Source organism: Artibeus jamaicensis, unplaced genomic scaffold, assembly GCF_021234435.1.
Source record: "Artibeus jamaicensis isolate MK-2021 breed Jamaican fruit bat unplaced genomic scaffold, CSHL_Jam_final contig_797, whole genome shotgun sequence".
Lineage (NCBI taxonomy): Eukaryota > Metazoa > Chordata > Mammalia > Chiroptera > Phyllostomidae > Artibeus > Artibeus jamaicensis.
Window position 1 is genome coordinate 2,070,184 of NW_026521977.1, and position 23,350 is coordinate 2,093,533.

Below are 23,350 nucleotides of genomic sequence, written 5' to 3' on the forward strand. Positions count from 1 at the left end.
GTCAGGCTTGGGCTATTCTCAGAGTCTGGCTGCACTTACCCAGAGCAAAGAATAGCTGAGCTGGGGGCTGGCTCCCTCTGCCTCTCCTGCACCTGGCTCTCTGAGAACTCATTCTCATTCTAATTCTGCAGCCTCGACTTTAGACTCCAGCTTCAGACTCCCTGAATTTTCCCAGGTGCTGGTTCTCTCTGACTGTCTCAAGTTTCTAATGCCCGGGTTCCTGTTTTTTCCTGGCGCTCAGGCCCCAGGTCAAGAGCCCCTGAGAAGTGAAACCATGGCTGATAACCTTCAGGATTCCCAAACAGCCCTCTGAGATGGAAGCAGCCTGAGCCCCAGGGCATAAGGAGGCCTGGAGTCTGGTACTCGGGCTCCTGCTTGTTTATTGTGTGATGTAGGGCAAGTCACTTTCCATCTCTGGGCGCAGAAGGTTGTTCATCTATCCATCCATTCCCATCCAACAGGCCTTTTGTTTACTCTCCATCTCCTGTGGCTAATGGATGAAGTCTTAGCTCCTCAGCACAACATTGAAGGCCCTTCCCAGTCTGAGCCGTCTGGGAGGGGGCAGGATGAGAAGTTTTGCTTTTGAACTGATTTTAATCTGCCCTGGCTCCCCAGTCCTTGACATGCCACCGGAGCTGCAGCTGGTGCTCTGTGCCAGGCAGGACGGCAGAGGCACACTCAGGGCACCTCAGCACAGAGAAGCTCTGTTTTTCTCAGAATTTTCTGGGAATCTTGGTGCTAAAAGACCCAAGGGTTTTGAAAGAAACCCTCCCAGTCCCTGAATTCAGGCCTAAACTTGGGGTAGGGGAGGGGCGTGGAGAGGCAGGTTATAATGAGAACCAGGGAGAGTCAGCCGACCTAGAGAGGCTCAGGGGGTTAGGTCTCTGGGTGGACAGCCCAGGGAAGAGAGGGAAAGACGGGAGGACAAGCAGTTCTGTAGAAACGAAAACCAGGAGAGACCTGGGAATGGTTATGGGTGGAGCGGTTTGTTTGCTGCTGCCTTGGTGGCCAGACCTTAGGGGAGAGCACAGGCTGGACATATTGAGCATGTGCCCTGTTCTATCACGGGACTGCAGTGCTTTGTTCAGGGTTAACATGCAGCTCAAGAGCTATCTGCCCGATTGAACTCCAGGAATGAGGCAGGAGCTTTGGGGAAGAGACTTAGCCTTTTCCCACTGGACTTGAACCTGGGAAGATGAATGACTAGCTGGTAGTCTTTCTCCGTCACCTGTGAAAGCGGAGATTGAACCCAGAGGAGAGCAAAGCGGAGGCAGAGCTACACTGGCTAATGCCACCGTTTGAGTTCCACACGACACTTTGCCTGAGGCTAGCCGTCCCTGGGACTTTCTAGTTTCATGGGCATTTTTTTTCTCTTGACACAGCTAGAATTGTGTGTTTGTGTTTAATCACTTGCAACCACAAAACTCCTACCCGACATAGAGCCCATGATAAAATTGGTCTTCAGAAAGACCAGGGTGATGGGGGAAGACTCCTCAAGAAATCATCAGAACTCAGTCCTATGATGACTCAGTGGAACTCGTCCACTGATGACTGCTGTCTTGGGCAGGGTCTAGTGGGCCCCCCACCCCTGATGGCAGCCTGGGGTGGGGTTAGGAGAGCTGCTTTATGGCTGCAAGCGAGGCATGCTCAGAGCCAAGACGCCTGAATGCCACTGCACCTGCCTTGTAGTGCTGCACGTATCTGTGACCAGGGAGAGGTCGAGCTGATTAGTGTCAACCTGTGCAGCCTGAGATAAGTCCACTCGCATAGTCCAGAGAAAAGGTGTCAACTAGACACCAAGACTGGGATTTAATCTCCTGGCAAGCACACTTGGGGAGGGGATGTGTGCTTCTGAAATTCTCACTTAGAAACAAAGGCTAAGCCCTGGCTGGGTAGCTCAGTTGGTTAGCATCGTCCTGATACTCCAAGGTTGAGGGTTTGATCGTGGGTCAGGGCCCACACGAGAATCAGCCAGTGAACGCATGACTAAGTAGAGCAACACATCAGTGCCTCTCTGTCTCTCCCCCTCCCTTTCTCTCTCTCTAAGTTAATTTTAAAAAAAGAAATAAAGGCTAGAAGAGGAATTCTGTGTCCCTCAGATGTCCTTCATCACAGCAGTCAGGAAGTCGCCATTCCCTTGTTATGACTTAACCTTCAGACAGCTCTTTCCAAAATGGATTTTGGGTCTCGACCTGGAAAAGTAGGGGGTCAACAGAGAGCCAGGGCCTCTGGCCTCAGAGGTCCCCAAATGATGTGGGTGGCAAGGATAAAGAGGGGATAGAAGTAAATACTAGAACATACTGTATAGAATTTATAGTTTCCTGAATTCATTCTCAGAGCAGAATTGATCTCAGTGATAGATGGTCTATAGTCCTCATTTTAGATAAGAACTCTGTTTTCCTCAGCAAATACTTTGCTGCCTGCATAAATGATCCCCAACTTTTGTATGTTCCAACTGTCACATAACTTTCCCTTCTGTACCTATGCATTGACACCTGGAAACTGGCACTTCACCTCTCAGCGGAGGGGTGATGATTTCGTGTTCTCTCTTGGCCACTTTTACCTGCTGCTGCTGGGGGACAAGGGCTGGGTCTCTATGGGGTGGTAGTGTAGGAAGTGTTTCTGGTAGCACTGGCCCCCTTTCCCTCAGTGTGCTAAGGGGACCCCCAAATCCCTTGGATGCCTGGGGCCTGGAGCTTGCCTGTTAACACGAGACTGTTGAACAGGGTGAGTGCTTCCTTCTCCCCTCTCCCCCCTGCAGTCTGTGCTGCTGGTGGGGATGAGGAAGGGGTTTGGTGGCTTGTGGATCTAGGTGATGGCAAGGGTAGTCTTCTGGCTGGGGATGGTGGCAATTTTGCTCATGCTGTAGTAATGGAATGGGTGAAGGCAGAGAGGGCTGTTAGAATCACAGAATAGAAGCCATAGCCTTGACCACTCCAGGTCCAAGAACCAAAAGGGGGATGCCTGAAAAGACTTTCTCCTGCTGGACTCAAGACGGGCACGATGGCTCAGTAACAAAGATGATATTTTCACAAATATAAAACCGATGTACTGAATTGCCACTTGCGGCACTGTTTTCCTTCAGAGACCTAACTACAAAGATGACCACTAGAGGGCAGGAGAGACTTCTGTAGAAGAGAACGGGCATCCTGCTGGCCGAGCCTGGCCTTTTCCGCAGTCTGGGCTGTGCTTCCTGATCTTTCGGGATTGCAGCGCGCACAGGAAATGAGAATGTGTGAGTGGCACACTGGGGTAAGCCGAAGGGGACTTGGAGACCTTTTTTAAATATTATGTAATTATAGCAAGATACAAAGTAAAGGAAAATGTTAATATTGAATTTGTGTAAAATTCTAGACAAAATCATTTCAGACATTCTATGGTTAAACATGCTGTTGCTTCCATTAACATATCTTTTTATATCTCATTTCAGGCTGAAATGGCAATGTGAAATTTCTGTTCAAAATTTTAAATGTTTTATTCAAATTCTTGATGATCTTCTTTGGCAGGAAACGTTTATACAAATTGGAGATAAAAAATTACGAACAACTTTATCACTACTCAAAAAATATTAACAGTTGAAATTATATTTAAGGAATATAAGCCTTTTCTTTTCTACCATTAACAAATGTGATATCGAAATTTCTCGCGTTAGGGCATTGGATTTAGAACCTACCAGATCTTTCTGATTTGAGTGTACTGAAATAATGGTGGAGCATTAATAGGCAGAACACACACATATTTTTAGAACAGTTGCCCTGCAGCCAGCTTGGATGTGACCAAAAAGCTCACATGCTGCAAAAGCTAGAAATGGTCCGTATACAAAGAGTAAACATTTTGTCCAGATTTGTCCTGAGAGATTTTGATTTATGCCTCTGATCTCATATGACTATTCATAGCACCTCCTTTCATTCAAAATGAAAAAAAGAATGCATCAGTTTAGTGTTGCTAATGTAACATGAATGAATCTCAAAAACATTATCCTGAGTGAAAGAAGCCAGACACAAGAAAGTACAAGCTGTGGGACCGATTTCATTTCTTTGAAATTCTGTAACAGTCTCAACTAATCTGTAGTGGCGGGAAGCAGAGAGCAGTTGTCCGGGCTGCAGCTGGGGAGAGTGGGGGAGGGCTGTGAAGGGCACACAAGGACCTCTGGGGGTAAAGGCAAGGTTTTCTCTTTTGGTTGCGGCAGTGGTTATCCTGGTACATCATCCACCCATGCACTCACCAAAACTCACACTATTATATATTTAACTAGAATGCATTTTAATATATATAAATTATACCTCATTAAAGTTGATTTCAAAAGAAGAAATGTAATAAATATAATATAATACATAATATGGTTCTGTACTTATGCATGAAGAGAGAGACTCAGGGTTGCCATCTGATTCTGTGCCAACCCAGACCTCCCTCCTGCTCTCCTTGTCCCCAGTGGGCAGCAGCCCACTCTGCATTCGGCAGCAGCCAGCTGCAGAAGGACGTGTCCAGCTGGCCAAGGCCTCCCTGACTGCCTGGGGGAATGATCATTGTCCCTGCTGCCTGAGGGGACTTGCTTGAGGGTGTGGTCCTTTAAGAAGCTGTAAGTGAGGCTCTCCCCAGGAGTCACCAGCCCAAGTGCTCCAGCTGCCCACCCACCCAAGGGCTGAGCCGTGGCCATCACCAAACCGCTTTGTTGCAAGCGCTCCCACTAGAAAGCTCTGGCTTCCTTTAGGGAGGATACCCATGCCTGTCGGTAAGCCTTATTCATGAGGCTGAAATCAGAAAGGGGACGATCTTATGCAAAGGAAATAAATAAACACCTACTTCCTGGGTCCAGCCAATGTTGGAGAGGGGGAAGCAGGAGAGGGGAAATGAGAGGAGCTAGACACATGAGTCTTAAATTCCTTTTCTGGACTTTGGTCTACAGCAGGTGCTGGCAGGCTTTTCTGCAAAGGGCTAGATAGTAAATCTTTTAGGCGTTAGTGTCTTCTGGTCTCTGTTACAACCACTTAATTCCGCACTGCAGTGCAACACCAGCTATGGACAATACTGATGTGAATGAATGTGTTCGTGTTCAAATTATTTTTTTATGGAATTGAAATTTGAATTAATGTAATTTTCATGTTTTTTCCTCAACATTAAAAAATGTAAAAAACATTTTCAGCTCATAGGCCTTACAAAACAGTCGGTGGACTGGATTTGGCCGGCCTGGCAGAGCTTGCCACCTGCTGTTCTAGATTGGTGTGTGCAGGGAGGGGCAGCCTGAGGGCTCAGGGCTTCTGCAAAGGGGTGGCCCTTGGATTCCTGGGTTTTGACACAGTTAAAGAGGTCATGACCTTTAGCTTTGCTGGGATGCTAGTTTCTTTTTGTTTTGCATGAAACCCAGTTCTCTCTCAGCTCCTGAAAGAGGAAATATATTTTAACTTTCTGAATACAATGCCCATCCCTAATATACAAATGTATTATTTGACACTCAGTCACCTGAATTTGACTTTCAAATAAGTTTTCAGTAACCGTACGGCATGACGTACATAGAATAATAAAAGAGGGCCATAAATTGACACAATGTGTTAGGAACCAAAGGTTAGGAGTAATCAAATTCTGTGTTTTTGAGGTCTAGACACAGGTGTGTGTGAGGTGCCTCCCTGAGTAAGTCCAGGTGGGAGCCCCTCAGGCACCATTAGAGGGAGCTATTTCAACACTGGACCTATGTGGTCTGTGGCAGTCATTCCCCAGGCAGTAGAGCTTGCAGGCCAGGTGAGCAGTGCCCCCCTGTGGGAGGGGCTGGAACAGCTCAGACTGCCACGGATGTCCACGGCCAACTGGGCTTTTTCCTGCCTGTGTGCTCCCTCCTTGCCCCACATCTCATTCTCACTCTGCACCCACAAAAACTTCCTTTCTTCATTCCTTCTCCTCCTCCTTGTCACACCCTGCAGTCTTTGGTTTTGCTCTTGGGGGTTTTGCTGAAATCAGGAATTGGTACCTCAGGGCAGTGCAGTTGCACAGCCCTTGGGCCTCCCACCCTGGTCACTTGGGGAGCTGTAATGGACCCACTGTTTGTGAACTGCATGAGAGAAAAATGGCATTTGACTCAGGAGCAGTGATGCTGGTTGACATCCCTGGTGAGCCCCCCTCCCTCCCCATCAGCCTCCAGAGTCCTGCTCCTGGGGGCTGTGGCCATAGGAAGGCTGACCACCTTGATTTACCCTCCGCTCTTCTCCCTCACTCTCTCTGCCTTTCCCTTTCATGAGGTAGCATCTCTGGGTAGTCAACAGATTGTGATTGTGGTTCTTAGGTAGGTCTCCCCTTCGGGGCTGAGCTGTGTGTGATCTAGAACAGGGCGGGGACCAGAGAAGGCCTTGATCCGGTGTGTTGGCTAGAACTGAATCAACAGTTCATTAGCAGGATCTTCCCAGTCTGGCTGGAAACTGCTGCCATGTTCAAGGGCCCTCAGCCACCGAAGATGCCTACTAGTCACAGTACCTCAGAGCACTGTCACCTTTACTAACACAACATTCGGGGGTGAGGAGGGATGGGGACCAAGGTGGGAGCCCTACAACGCCACAGGGCAGATAGGGATGGAGACAGTCAGGGCTATAGAGATAGAATTTGGCAGGAATGGTGTAGGGGCAGAGACAGCAGGAAGCAGAATGCAGGAGGAGGGTGCGCAGCCTTGGCCTTGGGCTTCCTGCTGGGCCCTGGCTCTCCCAGAAGCACCCTGCACAGCAGCCAGGGACCTCCTTCAACATCCTGGCTCTAATGATGGAGGCCAGGAGAGGTCTTACTCTCTGGGGTTTTATGAGAGGGAGTTTCAACTCTCCGGTTTTCTCTGCTGAGGGCTCCAGAGGATAACAGCTATGTGGGAAAGGGCAATTTGGGGTGGCGGGAAGGGATTTCTCTGCGTTCCAGTATTTTGTGGATTGAGTGAGGCACCAGGGAAGCCTTGGAAAATTGGTGGGTGGGACCAAACAGCTTATCCCTCCATGGCAGTGGCCAGAGTTGTTTCTGCTGCTTTCTTCCTTAACGTGTTTGTTTTCAATTCCACAAAGGACACTAAAAGGAGTCCTTCTAGACTCAGATTCTATGTCAGCCTGATGAGTGTGATAGGAAGCTCAAAGCCTAGGGTGTGGAGGAAGAAACAGGTGAGAAAGCAGATGATGACTTGTCAGGTGACAGATACTTTAATACGGAGCTAGACAAAGTGATGAGGAGGGGCTCAGGAGGGGGGCTGTCCCACTCTGCCTGGAGGCGAGGCTCTCAAGGACACCTTCCCAGAGAAAATGGCACTTTTGCAGCTGGAGAGTGAGGAGGCACAAAGATGGTAATTCCAGGTAAAGGGAACAGCATTTGCAAAGGCATGGAGGTAAGAGAGAGAGAGATATTTGCACCATCTCTTTGGTCAGTCAGGAAGGTTTGATGCCAGGGCTTGGGAGGGTAACCCTGAATGAGGCCCTCCCAACACACACACACACACACACACACACACACACACACACACACCTGTTTAAAAACTCCCAAGGGACCCACTATGTCGGGTACAGTTAGCATTTGGGGAGGGTGTCTGAAAGGGTTAAATACTATGTGCTTCCACTAAGGCCTCCAGGAGAGGAGACTGCTGGCTGCCCTATCAGGCATGCGTTCTAGCCTTCCAGTCTAGGGGGGCTCTGCATGGTCCCCAACCCTTCCCCTACCTCCCCTCAGCTCCAGCTGCAGCACGTTGAGAAAGCCTGTGTGAGAGAGGTTCAAAATGAGGCTCCTGGGTGTGACTGCCGAGGTAATGGTTGCGACCTGGGCTAGACTGTGGATACTGGTGGGTGTAGACCAGCCCTCAGGTGGGGCCCAGCTCCTACTTCACCCCTCCGTCTTCTCTAGTCCCACAGCTTCTAACAGAGCAGTATGCGCACCAGGATAGCCCCTGGGAATCCTGGCCCGGGTCACATGTTGAAGGAGTTCAATCAAGACTTGACTTCTATTCCAGGCATAGTTTAGAAATGTTGGCTTCCATGTTGGCAGAACGAAGGTTGGGCTTGTTGAAGTTTGAGATGTTTTAACTAATGTTTTAAAGAATGTTAAAAGATAATTCTGGCACTCTTGTCCTGGACTTCTCAAATTGGGATATACAATGTCATGTCAAGGATAGGCAAGAGTTAGGATAAATACAGGGTGGAGGGAAACTGGTTTACAGTTGTTCATATGGAAAATAATACAATAGTGAATAAATAATAATGCAAGAATTAACTCCATGTTTCGTGTATTCACTGTAAAGCTACTTTTGCCCCACCCTGTATGGGCCATCTTCTTGGGGCATCAGTTTGCTGTGAATTATTTGGGGGGAACACCACCCCGACCCATGTTGGTATTGAAACAAATACACATACAGGAGTAGGATGCAAAATTTGCATAAATGTTCAAGGGATGGGGAGCCCTGACACATCTGGAGAGTCAGGCACGTTCAGGCTGTCCTATCCCGGGCGGGCCGTGGGAGCTGCATGCTTTCCTCTGCTCTTAACGCTGTCACCCCTCCCTCCACCTTCTATAAATGAGGGAAATGAGGTCCAGGGTGGTGGCCAGTGGCACTGCAGAGTAAGAGGTGGGGGTGGGACTAGAACCCGCACTGCGGGACTGCTTTTAGCGTGTTGTCTATGACAACAGTGAGTGTAAAGTTTTATGTGCTAGTGTTGTGATTTCAGTAGTGCCCTAGAAATAATCAAGTCCCTTCCTGTCAAAGTGGTCTCTGACCACGATGGGAGGAAATGGGGGTGGTGGACAGAGGGACTGAAAATCAAAAAACTGGATTTTATCCCCAGCAGTTCTTGCAATAAGAAAGCTGTGTGACTTCAAATGGCCTAACTCCCCTGGGCTTCACCGTCCCTACCTGTGAAACGTGGTGGCTGTGGAAGACACTGTCTAACAGCCAGGCCTGCTGGGACCTGAGGCCGCTGCCTGCCTTCCCAGAACCTGCAGACCTGCAGTCAGGCTCTTCCTGGCCATTCTAGAGTCTCCAAGGAAGGGGCAGCCCGCAGCTCAGCTGGCCTCCTCTGCGGGATAGTTCCCCAGGAAGACTGTAGATGGGGCTCGGACAAGGTCTGGAAAATCAGCCTTCTCCAGGATGCGCCCCCCCCCACCCGCCCTGCCTTTGTAGGGGACCGGCTGGCCAGGAAGCTGAGGGCGGAGCCACTCAGGCTGCTCCAGTGAGGGTGTGTGTTGTGAGACCACCCTGGGCAGTCTCATAGCCTGGGTGGACCTGGTGTTCATCTCCCACCAGCACGGCTTCCTGGCAGTGCAGGGCTGGGGGTGCCCTGGGGAGTCAGGGCTTTCTTAGAAAGACTTTCTCCCTATCCACCTGTTTCCAGGCCCCATTCCTCACCTCGGCTCAAAATCATGAACCTTTCTGGGGGTGACTGGAACCAGTCTGCTTCCCGTGGGCCCCCACCCCCACCTCAGTGTTTTGGTTTTAGCTTTCTCTGCCTTGCTCAGTCAGTTATCATGGTCCAAACCCTTACCTCTTGCTCGAGTATATTAACTACTTTTGTCCTCTGTCACCTTCATGCCACTCTTTTTGTTCTTGGGGGCTCATTCTTTTTCATTTCATCACTTTCCTTCAGTGAGTGTTCTGAGGGAACGGAGGTGCTTAACTGGCAGTCCCTGTCATCATTCTTTTGTGTCCATCAGTCCTTTGGAACTGTTTTGGTCAAGGACACACATTATTTTCATGTTGCCAACTCTAATGGCCACCTCCCTGTCCTCACAGCACAGTCTCCCAACAGCATTTCCCGTGCGTGACCACTTCCTTCTTGAAACGTGCCTCGTTTGGCCTTCACGATAAAATGTTCTTCTGATTTGTTTGTCCACTAGCTACCTTCAATCTATTTTGCTAATTCTTACTCTTCTAGAAAGTCCTGTGGACCCTTACCCTGTCGTCTTCTCTGTCTGTACACGGTCCCCAGTTGATCTGATCTAGTCCCTGGGCTTTACGTACGTCCTGTGGAACAAGGCCTCCACATAGCTGTCTCCAGCCCAGATGTCTTCTCTGAATTCCAGCTGCTTGCTAACATCTACATTCAGACACCTCTGAGATGTAACTTTGGTACACCAGAACCCTTGCTTTTCCCGTGAACCTACTCCTTCCTAGTGTTCTTCAGTAAAGTAAATCTCGTGCCCATACGTCCAGTTGCTCAAGACCAAAACCCAAGACCAGGCTTCACGCCGCTCCTTCCTTCTCTGCTCCCGTGAACTAGCTCAGCAGGCCCCGCCCGTGCCCCCACAGGGCACTGCTGTGTCCCCTCCTTCCCAGCTCCATTCCGACTGCCTGCCACGGCCTCCCGCCCTCAGGTCTTGCTTGGATCACAATTACGGCCCCATTGATTTCCCCGCTCCCACCATTGACCCCCATGATCCACCTTCTGCACTGTGGCCAAAAACGATTACACTAAAAATGTCCATCAGGCCTCAATTCTCCTTAAGCAGCAGTCAGTAAACTACGGCTTTGCTGGCTAAATCTGGCCTGTCACCTGTTTTTATATTAACCATAAGCCCAGAATGGTGTTTCCATCTTGATAAAAAATAAAAAGAAGAGTAATATTTTATGTCCCATGAAAATTATGTAAAATTCAAATTTTAGCATTCAGAAGCAAAGCCGCACTTGGCGCGCTGCTGCTCACAGCCGTCTCTGTGTTGGCGGCACTGAGGGCCCGTGACAGAGGCTGCCCGGCCTCAGAGCCTAAACTCTTTACTGTCTGGGTTCTCATAGAACAAATTTACTGACCTCTGGCCTAGTCACAAATGCAGTTTAAACTTTGATCATTTAAAATTTAGTGATGGGAGTATATGCTCAGCATGTGTTTTCCTTCTGAGAATTAAGGAATTCTCCAAAATATCCCATTGGGAGAAGCCCTTTGGACTAAGATAAATCTACCATAATTCTAAATAGAAAAGAAAACAGATTTCTTCACCTCATAGGAAATCTAAGTGCCAAGATGCAATGATTACCAAATGTTACTTAAAAGTTTAGTCAAAACCAGACTTAGGTATGGAAGGAGTGAACAACTGCCTAACTTTTCTTGTAAGCATGTCCTTAATTTATAAATTAGCTGTATATTAGCAAAATAAAACACACAAGAGAGTTTGTATTTAAAAAACAGTATGTCAGAGGATGCCATTTCCTTGTTTAAGTCTCTCCAGTGGCCACTTGATGTCTTTAAAATAGAACCCGAGTCCCTTATCAAGGCCTCTGCTCTTCTGCAGACTCCTTCAACACCCTCCCTTGTTTTACAGGCTTTTCTGTTGCTCTCCTAATTCTACCCCAGGACCTTTACACTTGCTTTTTCTCCTGCCCAGAATGTCCATCTCAGCCACAACTTCTCATTGTTCAGGTATAAGCTCATATTTACCTCTCCAGAGAGGTTTTCCTAGTCTGTTTTATCTAGATGGGGCAGCCCTTCCCCCAAATCACTCTCTGGAACAGTGATTTTCAACTGGTGTGCTGCAAGAATTTTTAAAACATGTAATACCTGACTGTTTAGTCAGGGGCACTGACATCTTTTTCCTTAGACTGTCAAATAAAAAAAAGTGACAACAGCCAGCACAATAACAGCCATCTGGTGTGCATGCATCAAAAATTATACCTATTTATTGTACTCTGGCTGGTGTAGCTCAGTGGATTGAACATGGGCCTGTGAACCAAAAGATCGTGGTTTGATTCCCAGTCAGGGCACATGCCTGGGTTGCAGGCCAGTTCCCAGCAGGGGCCAGTTCCCAGCAGGGGAGGCACAAGAAGCAACCATACATTGATGTTTCTCTCCCTCTCTCCTTCCCTTCCCCTCTAAAGATAAATAAATAAAAATTTTAAAAAAGAATAGATGTTAAAAAAAAACTATACCTATTTTTGTTAGATTGGCAAAAAATATATTTTTCAGTGTGCCACAGAATTTCAGTAATTAGTTTACGTGTGCTATTGAGATGAATAAGGTTGAAAATCACTGACCTAGAACTCTAAAACATTGTTTTGTTTGTGTTTTAAAAAATTCATAGCAAGTATTATCCAAAATTATCTCTTTCATTTATTTGCTTGCATATCATTGAACTCTTCCAATTAAAAAATTCTGTAAGAAAGCGCCCTTATCTGTCTTGTTCATATTTCGTGCCTTCACCTACCACAGTGCTTAGAATACACTATATGCTCAAGAAATATCTGTGCAATAAGTGCATGAATAACCAGCTAGGCTGAGGGGACTAGGAGGAGCAGGGACAGTTCTCAGAGAACAGAATGCAGGTAGACCAGACGCCTTAAAATGTGCCTCTTGAACTCTTACTTCCTTTCATCACTGTAGGCTGGAGTATCACACGAAGTCTGGCAGTTTTATAAAAGGGAGCAGAAATGGGAGGGTAAGGGCGAGTGTGGGCTGACTCAGCGGCATGGCTCTGCAAAGATTCTGCACTCTGCTCTGCCCCCAAGCAGCGCAGTTTTCCATGGTAACCTTGCATAACTTTCCGTACAACTTTCTTTCACAGCTTCCTTTGGGTAATTTTCCACGTGGCCAATCAGCTCCATCAAGTGCAACCCGAGACTAGGAGTGGTGGGGCGGGCCAGGGAGGAGATGGTGTATTGTTTGCACACACACTAATTCCCAGCCCTCCTGTGTGCAGGAGGGGCCGGGACTGTGACACACAGGGTGTTCTTTTGTGGCTCTTTTTACAGAGAATGGTTAAAAGAAGCCCATTTTACCTCCAAGTCAAAACTGAAATCTGTGGTCTGCTGCTCAGAGCAGTGGTTAGGACCCAAATTCTCTGCAGGGGTTTGGGCTGTCTCTCTCCCTCTCCCTCTCCTCCCCTCCCCTCCCTCCCCTCCCCTCCCCTCCCTCCCCTCCCCTCCCCTCCCCTCCCCTCCCCTCCCCTCCCCTCCCCCCCCCTCCCCCCCCCCCCTCCCCCCCTCCCCTCCCCTCCCTCCCCCCCCCCCCCCCTCCCTCCCCTCCCCTCCCCTCTATGCTTGATGAAGATTTTGGTTTCTAGGAAGCAACAAAAATAAAAATAGCAACAAACATATTTATATAAAACAAGAGAGAGAGATGAAATTTGAGCCTTTTAAAATTTATTTATCTTTAGAAGGGAAGGGAAGGAGAGAGGGAGAGAAATATCAATGTGTGGTTGCTTCTTGTGTGGCCCCTGCTGGAAACTGGCCCCTGCTGGGCCTGCTGGGAACTGGCCTACAACCCAGGGATGTACCCTGACTGGGAAACGAACTGTGATCTTTTGGTTCCCAGGCCTGTGCTCAATCCACTGAGCTACACCAGCCAGAGTAATTTAAACCTTTCGAAGAAGGCAAAGAGGGAAGTCGGGTGCCTGAGCACATTTCCTTTATGAGAGGCCCGAGGCTCCAGAGGGGCCGCTGTGCTCCTACAGAATCTTACAGAACCAAGGGAGTAGGGAACCTCTGTGTCTGCCTCCATTGCCCACCACCCAGGGCAGGCTCTCCCTGCAGCGAGCACACGCCACCCTTGCATGCCTCTCCTGCCCCAACCACGGGGGCTGCTGCAGAGGCTCCCGCCTCCCTCCCACCATGCCTGCAGTTCTCGGGCTGTGATTGGCACTCCTTTAGCGACTCAGGGAAGAGGCAATGTGAGCAAAATAAAATGCTCAGCTGTGTTGCAGAGACTGGGTACGTCCCAGCAACATGTTCTTTTTGTGTTACCAGCACAGTCGGTTGGCAAGTTTCTGCCGCACATTCTCAGTGATACGAGTACTTGTCGTTTCTTGGGCCCCGTCTTGTTTGACCTAGTTCTTAGTCCAGTTCTCACTTCTTAATTAACCCATGTGCTTATATAATGTGTGGCACACCCACAGAGTACTGAGGCTTGTTCAGGCCTCATTCTCTAACATTTTGGCTGGTTCTGTAGCTTCTAAGGATGTGGGTGGGGAGAGTGGTTAGCTCAATCTGGGCACCAGAATCTAAGCAGTGACTGCCTATTGGAATCCACCTGGCGAAGGTGTTGTTCTATAATAACAGGTATTTCTTATCACCGTATTTAGAGAAGGGCTTCCTTTCCCTTGGAACTCTACAGTGACAATGCGAAGGTTCGTCTAGAACGACTGAGCTGACACTAGGACATGAGAACTGTACGAGTGGACTTTAGCAGGTGTATAAACACAAGTAACCACAAAGAAGAAGTGTTGTTCAGTCATTGCTGCTAATCCCTCTTCCCTAGGGACAGTGACAACTACAGCCAGATGTGGCCAAGGAAAGCATCTCCGTTTTGGCTTTGTCAGCATCCTCTTCTTTTGTTGTCTTTGTCTAGTTGTATTTCTTAATCCTGTTCTGTGTCTCAAGGGGTCTACATAGCAAACTGTCTGCAATGAAATGATTTGCTTCCTTGAAATGGGTTTTACTATTAAGAGTGGACAATCCTTAATCTGTCCAATAGCAGTAGTTCAAAGTCCACAATAAAAGAGAAAATCTTCAGGGGCTATGTTTTTCAGGAAGTCTATTTTCATCCAGCATGTCTGGCTGGGCAGGGGCTCCTTAAGGTGCTGGAGACCGCCTTTGGTCCACAGAGTCAGCACGACGTTAAAACAGGCCCCATATGCTCTCTGATTTATTTCTATGGCCCAGAACCTCTCTGAGGGCTTCCTACATTATGCTCTGGCTTGCTCCTGATCTCTCCTGTTCCTGACCTGTCATTTTTTCATCTTCAAATTCGCTTTATATTTTGCATCTGACATTTGGCCCATACTTCTGGTTCCACTTTGCCTGTGGCCACCTATGTAAAAACTCTCTTTCCACCCTTGCTTCCAAAGCTCCCCCGCGGCCCAGATCGCTCTCGGTGGTTTTTGCCAGCCTTGTCCAGTTGAAGAGCAGGACCTAGACACATCTGATGATCTCTGCCAGCCTCTAGCTGTGCCCAAGACTGGCATCCCCTTGGCTGTGCCTGCTTTTGGGCCATGCCAAGGGCATGGGGCTGGTTGACAAGGGTGAATGCTGACTTGTAAAAGGCTCCATACTGCCAAAGCCATTGATTCCCCATCCTTGGGTCTCCTTACTTTAAAAAAAAAGATTTTATTTATTCATTTTTAGAGAGAGGGGAAGAGAACGAGAGAGGAAGAGAAACATGAATGTGTGGCTGCCTCTTGTGCACCCCCTACCAGGGACCTGGCCCACAACCCAGGCATGCGGCTGGACTAGAATGGAACTGGAGAACTTTTGGTTCACAGCCTGTGCTCGATCCACTGAGACACACCAGCCAGGGCTGGTCTCTGACTATCAAGCATTCTACTCTGTAGGCACTTAGGGTTTTGATATTTAACCTTTTCATGACCACATACGGGCACTGCACATTTACCTTCATGAGAGCAACTTTCTAGTAATTAATAGTCCTTGCATTTGTTGCAGTGACTTATGGTCAACAGAATACTTTAGTATATTCACATATATCATCTCATTTCCATGCTTCTTTCTACTTTCTTTTGTAAACAAGACTCAGGGTCAACTTGTTTATTAGACTCATTAGGGCCAAGGACCCACAATTTTTTTCTTTTTTTAGGACACAGAATGTCCATTCAGCCTTATTGGAGGAAACCCTGTACTACAACTGCTTTCAATAATGCAAGCTCTGCCCCACCCCAGAGTGTGCTGGGTGCAGATGATCGTCTCCAGCTGCCTGGCATACTTGATGACCTGTTTGGCCAGCTCTGTGGAAGGGGTTGTATCTTCTGGCTTCTGCTGGCTGGCAAAGCTGTAGTATTGGTGGGGCCCAGGACCCACCCTCACTTCTTGGCATAGTCTGTCATCTTTTGGGGTGTGTTGAAGAAGAGAATCAGGGTAGTCTCAGTGAAGAGGATTTTCTTATAGGCCTTCTCCATGCATCCAGCAATCACATCTCTGATAGTTCAAGCAGGATGTCAATGAAGAAAGTATAGCTGTCAGCCTAGATGTTGCCTGTGGCCAGAAACACCTTGTTTTGCTGCCCTCCATTAGGTATTGCTCAAGGGGCCCAGGACGCTTGATGTATACATTGGTCTGGATGTCCCTGGTAGGTAGCTTCTCCCACTTGACATGCAGTGGTGTAGGAGGTTAAGTTCCAAGAGCTGGTGCATGTATGCTTACTTGGGGAGCTGCTCCTTGTCATTGAAGTAGTAGCATTTGAGCTGGGCCATATAGTCCTCAAAGGAGGTCATGTCCTTGTATTGGATATTCCACTGGGCCCAAATCTCCAGTATGTCATGGGCCAGCGTGAGCTTCTGTTTGGTCAGTTTGGTCCCTATAGTTGGCAGGAAGCTGAGCTTTAGCAGAACCAGCTTGAGATGGCCCAGCACTTCCCAGTAGTTGTGAGGTTGGGGCTTTTACATTTGCACTGGCCCTTGAGCCGTTCGCCCATTCTGGCTTGCAGGAGTGCACCAGAGGCTCCAAAGGCCCTGAGTTGGAGGATCCCACGACCTGTTCAAGGTTGTGACTGCCATCTTCCTTGAGGTCTCAAACCACCAGCCTAGTTTATGACAGCGACACCAACCAATGCTTGTCTGGTGGAAGTGGGCAACCCATAAAAAGTGTTTCAATTTCTTATGAAACACAACAGAAACAGAAGTTAGAAATGATTAGTAAATAACAACGAACCTGGCTAGGATTATATTTGTCTTTATACCAGTGCATTACAAAATGCATTTTAAAAGATCATTTTATAGAAAAAGGAGCTTATGAAAATGAAAGTGTCTGGGACTCAGAAAATCGTAAAGTGTCCTTGACACATCTGGTGCTCTCCATTTGGCACCAACATTCACTTGCTGTGTAAACTGGGTAAGTTTCTTAACATACAGGGCCTGGCAGAAGTAGCGCCTCAGTGTGTAGGTGGGGTAATAATATGGTACAATAATTTATAGTTTTAATTTGAGCATGTCACCTAAAATGTCATATAGTGTGCTTGACATATTGTTATGTTACAGAATTACACACTTATGATTTTGTAATGAAAGGTTTTGTAATAAAAACGGCATTATTTGTGCCAGACCCTGTACTAGTTTTTTTTTTTAAACCAGAAAAACAGAAAGAAAAATTTCAGCAACTGTACATTTTTCAGCACTTTTATTAAGACAAAGGAAATAACTGCAAGTACCCAAACTTCTCAGAAAAAAGGCTTACACAAGGAGTATAATGAGTAGGATTATTTCTGTTGCAAATAATACGTATCCACTTCAAATTGGCCTAGAGAAAAATAAAATATATTGGATCTCATAACTAAACACTGAACCAAGAAACCCCTCAAATTTGCCAGGAATCTGCTCTATATTCTATCTCTGGGTTGGCTTTTCTCTATGATGGATTCTTTTCTAGCACATTTTCTCCACATGTTGAAAGAATCCCAGAAACTTCAGGTTTTTTAGGATCCTTAAGGTAGTGACTTTAGAAGATGAGACTCCTAGTAACTCAAACAATTCCTCAGAGGACTCCAACTGGTCCTCGCATAAACATCTCGTGTCTCCCTGTGTCCAGGAAGCGGAATGCTCTGTCTGCCAGCTTGATCATTTGCCCCACCTTTTCCCCACGACTTGATTGACAGTCTTACAAGACTCCCTTAGAAGACTCCCTTGAGACCTCAAGGAAGAGGGCAGGTCAGTTTCCAAATGAGGAAACACAAACAGACCAAATTACATGTTAACTCCCAGACTGTAGTCTGAGCATTTGTTGATAGTATCTCTGTTGGAGGACGTTAGAATCAGCTGAGATTTGCTCAGACTCTTCACTTCACTTTCCAACCTGAGTCCTGTGGTAACTCATCAGAGTTTAGTAGAGACCACACGGACTCATTTAATTTTCACAAACTCTGTGAGGAAATTATTAGGTAGACTTTTTTTCCCATTTAAAAAAATTAGTTAACTTCATATTTCAGAGCAGTTTTAGGTTCACAGCAAAACTCAGTGGAAAGTACAGAAAGTTCCCATATACCTCCTGCCCTCCCATACTCCCCGTCACCAACACCCTGCGCCACAGTGATGTACTTGTTATAATCGATGAGCCTACATTGACACATCATAATCACCACAGTCCACAGTTTACTTTAGTGCTCATTTTTGGCATTGTCTATGGCTCTTCACGATGTATAACGACATGTATCCACCACTGTAGTATCATGCAGAATAAACTAATTGCCCTAAATCTTCTCTGCTCTGACTGTTCATCCCTGTCTCCCCTTAAACCCTGGCAATCACTAATCCTTCTCTCCAGTTTTGCCTTTTCCAGATAGGCTTCTTTCACTTAGCAATATGCATTAAACAAAAGTAATGTGCATTTGTTTACTCCATGTCATTTTATGGCTTGGCAGTTCATTTCTTTTTAGCACTGAATAATTTTCCACTATTTAGACGTAGCACAGATTATTTATCGACTTACCTACTGAAGAACATCTTGGCTGTTCCAAGTTTTTGAAATTATAAATAAAGCTACTGTAAACATTCATATGTAGGTTTTTGTGTGGACATAAGTTTTCAACTCATGTGGGAAAATACTAAGGAATATGGTGGCTGGACTTTATGATAAGAGTATGTTTTGTAAGAGACATACTGTCTTCCAAAGTGGCTGTGCCATTTTTGCATTTTCACAGCAATGAATGAGAGTAACCCTTGCTCTACATCCTCAAAAACATTTAGTGTTGTCATTGTTTTGGATCGTGGCAATTCCAATAGATGCATAGTGGTGTTTCATTGTTTTAATTTGCAATTCCCTGAAGACATACACTTGTATGATATTGAATATCTTTTTACATACTCATCTGAGAGCTGTGTATCTTCTTTGGTGAAGTGTCTGTTAAAATCTTTTATTTAAATCAGGATCATTTACTTACTGTTGAGCTTTAAGAATTCTTCATATATTTTGGATAACAGTCTTTTATGAGATGTGTCTTTTGCAAATATTTTCTCCCAACCTGTGGCTTGTCTTCTCACTCCTTTATTAGCTTCACTTTTACAGATAATAAATGCTACAAGTTATTGAGAGCTAACCATAACCTCACAGACATGCTAAATATGCTACATATATTATTTCATAACAATTCTGTGAGGTGCTGTGTTTACTGAGGTTATTTAGACTGTAAGCAGCAGAAACCTATGTCTAGGTAAGTAAGAAAGAAATGTATTGAAGGGACAATAGGGTGTCTTAGGGGATAGGATGAAGAGTTGAACAATCAAAATTTGGAGAGATTATTATGTTTAGAACCCATTATTATGTTTAATTTTTTAATTTTTCAATTACATTTGACTTACATTTTTATATTAGTTTCAGGTGCACACTCCAGTGATTAGACATTACATGACTTACTAAGTGGTCATCCTAATAAATCTTTCACCCATACATAGTTATTAGAAGGTTAATAACTATGTATACATCTGATACCATATATAGTTATTAGAATATTATTGACTATATTCCCTTTGCTCTACTTTATGTCCCCATGGCTATTCTGTAACAACCAATCTGTACTTAATCCCTTCGCTGTCTTTGCTAAGCCTCCAACCCCACTCCCAACAGGTAACCAACAAAATGTTCTCTGTATCTATGAGTCTGTTTCTGTTCTGTTTGTTCATTTGTTTTGTTTTTTAGACTCAATTGTTGACAGATATGTATTTGCTGACATTTTATTGCTCATATTTTTTATCCTTCTTTTTAATGAAGACCCTTTAACTTTTCATGTAATGCTGGTTTGGTGGTATTGAACTTCTTTCCCTTTTTCTTGTCTTCATCTCTTCTTTAATTCTAAATGATAGCTTTGCTGGGTAGAGTAATCTTGGTTGTAGATCTTTGCTTTTCATCACTTTGAATATTTCTTGCCAATCCTTCCTGGCCTATGAAGTTTCTGTTGAAAAATCAGCTGACAGTCTTATGGGAGCTCCCTTTTGGATAACTGTTCTTCTCTTGCTGCTTTTGAGATCCTCTCTATTGCTTTGACCTTTGGCATTTTAATTATGATGTGTCTTGCTGTGGGCCTCTTTGGGTTCATCTTGTTTGGGACTCTCTGTAACTCTTGGACTTATATGTCTTTTTCCTTCTCCAAGTTAAGGAAGTTTTCTGTCATTATTTTTTCAAATAGATTTTCAATTTATTGTTCTTGCTCTTCTTTTTTTCAGCACCCCATGATCTGAATGTTAGTATACCTGAAGTGGTCCCAGAAGCTCTTTACACCGTCTTACTTTTGTGGGTGGATTCTTTTTTCCTTGTGGTGTTCTGATTTGGTGTTTTTGCTTCCTTATATTCCAAATTGCTGATTTGATTCTCAGCTTCATCTACTCTTGATTCCCTATAAATTATTCTTCATTTCAGTTAGTGTATTATTCACTTCTGACTGGTATTTCTTTCATGCTAAAGAAGTTCTCACTAAGTTCCTTGAGAATCTTTATAACCAGTGTTTTGAACTCTGCACCTAGTACAGGGGTGTCAAACTCATTTTCACCAGGGGCTGGATCAGCCTCGCAGTTCCCTTCAAAGGGCTGAATGTAATTTTAGGACTGTATAAATGTAACTACTCCTTAACTAGGGGCAAGGAGCTCAGTGCTACCGCTGTATAGAAACAAGGTGGAGGGCTGGATTCAGCCCATGGGCCTTGTGTTTGTCACCTGTGATCTAGTACATTGCTTGTTGCCATTTTATTTAGTTCCTTTTCTGGAATTTTTTTGTTTTTTCATTCAGGCCATGTTTCTTTGTCTCCTTGTTTTGGCAGCCTCCCGGTGTTTGTTTGTATGTATTAGGTAGAGTTGCGACATCTCCCAGTCTTGGTAGAGTGGCTTAATGTAGTAAGTGGTCTGTAGGGTCCAGTAGTACAACCTCCCCATTCACCTCAGCTGAGCCCTCCAGATGTGCTCCCCTGTGTGGGCTGTGCATACTCCTCTTGTATTGAGCCTTGGTTGCTGTTAGCATGTCAGTTGGAGGGATTTACCCACAGGCTGATCAGCTGCAAGGACTGGCTGTGACCACTGACCACTTTGGAGGATCAGCTGTGAAGGACCCATCCCACAGAGCAGGACTTACTGCATCTGAGCTCTAGTGTCTGTTGAGTCCACCCCTTGACTGTGTTGCTTATGGAGGTGGTTGGGGTCATGGTGCTTCTGTGTTATCTGAAGCTGCCCACTGAGTGTGCTGGCTCTAGTACTGCCTAGGAGGTGCAGGCCAAGGTCAGCTGCTGCCTGTGTTTTGCTGGGGGCTACCCAGCATGAGCTACAGTGTGATCTGCAGATGTCTGCTATTTGTGTTGGACTTGAATGTGGCCAGGTGAGGCCAGGCTGCAAATCAAGGTTGGCTACTGATAGCACCAGGCCACATAGTAAGAGGTATGTGGTATGTTGAGTCCATATTTGCTTTGTGTATTTAAGAGATTTTAGGGAAGTCTGAAGCATGAGCCAAGATAGGCTGTTCATATGGTAAAGTCACTGGAAACAGCTTGGATGGGTCTGAAAGCTGGGTGGGGCAGAGCTTCAGGGAATCACCAGGGTGGGAGAATAGTATTAGCCAGGTTGAGAAGGCTCAGATATGGTGCCTGCCTGCCAGCTTTGTGGGGAAAGTTCTCATCAAAAGAAATGATGGTCTCTGCCAATACTTCTGTCTGGGAGAAAGCTGCCCCTCCAGCTCTACTGGATGTCAGACAATTCAGTTTCTCTCCTTGTGTTCTCAGTTTCTTTCTAGTTGCTGCCCCAGCACTAGAGCTCAGAGAGTGAGTCTGAGAAGCCAGTACATGGGCCACTTAAGAGGAACTGCCTGGGACTCTAGAAGCCCCTCTATCTCTCTTAGCCACAACCTCATCTGGTTTTTATAGCCAGAAATCATGGGAATTTCTCTTCCTGGCATTGGAAACCTGGCCATTGGGGCCTGGTGTGGGACTGGGACCCCTTGCGGGTCAGGAGAGACCTCTGCCACTAAGATATCCCTCCCAATTTTCATCCACCACGTGTGGCTGTGGGACCAGCCCATTCGGCATCTCTGCCCCTCATATAAGTCTCAGTGCAGTTTCTTCTTTAGTTCCCTAGTTGTAGGACTTCCATTCAGCCAGATTTCAGGCATTTCTGCATGATGGCTATTCTGTAGGTTAGTTACAATTTTTATGTGGTTGTGGGAGGAGGTGAATACCGGGTTTACCTATGCTGCCATCTTGACCAGAAGTCAAGAAGTCATTCTTGCCTAATTTTATAGGTGTAGAGGGTGAATTTGGGAATAAATCAGGTACAGTCATAGTGGTTCCTAGTCCCAGTTATCATTCTGTTCCAAATATCACATTCCATTCAGGGGAATCTGATTGGCTCACCTTGGGTCAGGTATGCATCCCTGGGCCAATCAGGTTGAAGGATCATGCCCAATAGCACAGACATGGCAACTGAAGGCCCTTACTTTTGTATAAGAGCTGTTCTCAGAAAGATGGGAATCACTGACAGCTGTTTGGCCACCTAAGGGATAACTATTACAAGCACAAAGTTATATCAGAGTCCTGGCACACACTCAAAAGTGGGTAATTGAAAAGCATTAAATAAGGAGATTAAGTGGGAAGAGTTTACAGAAAGAAATAAGATATGTTACAATGTCTCGGTGCTAATGACAATGGGGAGCTGTTACCACCCGAGACCTGAAGAGAAAAGAAGAAGAAATCGTGGTTTCTGGAATCTGTGGAGAAAGTGCAAGGAAAAGGCTGCCTGAAAAGTAGCTGTGGTCTTTGGGAGAGGGTCAGAAACCATCCTAAGCAAGATGCCAGTAGTGTGGTATCGAGGGAAGTAAATACCAAGATTTTACTCTCCTCCCATCTGCCCATTTCTTGGATACAAGCCAGAGAGCAACAGGTATGTAGAGAAGGGTAGAGAATAGATATGAAGGGGTAAATAGCAGACAGCCAACACAATAATGCAAATTCAGCTTATGGTTGAAGACCCTTAGGTTTGGAAGAGTTAGTGACTGGTTTAGATTTGCAGAGTCAATTCAGAGGAAGGGCTGGGGTTTGAATTCAGTCTAACTCCAGAACCTGTGCTTTTAACAATAGTGCTCTGTTACCTTGAAGATGAAGACCTGAATTCAAACACTGGATTGACATAGCTCAGGTGAAAATGTAATCTTTCTGATCCTCTTGCAACATTACCTCTTAGCTACAGCAGCTGTAGCTAAGCCCACAGTCCAGCCTGCTCAGACTTATACTGATACACTCACACTTACTGGTTTCTTTCCAGTCCCCTTTCTTGCACCTTGCAGAGACATGTGGTTTGGAATAGCAGAGGCAGTCAAAGCGTAGTCCAAGCTTCCTGTCATGATGCAGGCAGCCCCGCTCTCCTGTGGGCAGAATTATGATTGAGATTTGCATTGCACTCCAATTAAGCTTTTCTTCTCTAAGTCCTCAGGGGCACATTCTCAGACTTGTACCATTCA

General features: G+C 46.1%; 1 protein-coding gene and 1 pseudogene across 2 annotated transcripts in view; one reads left to right on the forward strand and one right to left on the reverse strand.

Annotated features, from left to right (window-relative positions):
- Window positions 1-23,350, forward strand: part of AMPD3 (adenosine monophosphate deaminase 3) — a 319,382-nt gene that overhangs the window by 225,560 nt on the left and 70,472 nt on the right. The window contains exon 1 of one of the 2 annotated variants that reach the window (XM_053673010.1): window positions 3,230-3,252. The exons of the other annotated variant lie outside the window; for it this stretch is intronic. The gene's annotated coding sequence lies outside the window, so the exon portion shown is untranslated. Of the gene's footprint in view, window positions 1-3,229; window positions 3,253-23,350 lie in introns of those variants that run through there. 2 annotated transcript variants of the gene reach the window in all.
- Window positions 1,611-22,311, reverse strand: LOC119040748 (26S proteasome non-ATPase regulatory subunit 8-like; annotated as a pseudogene).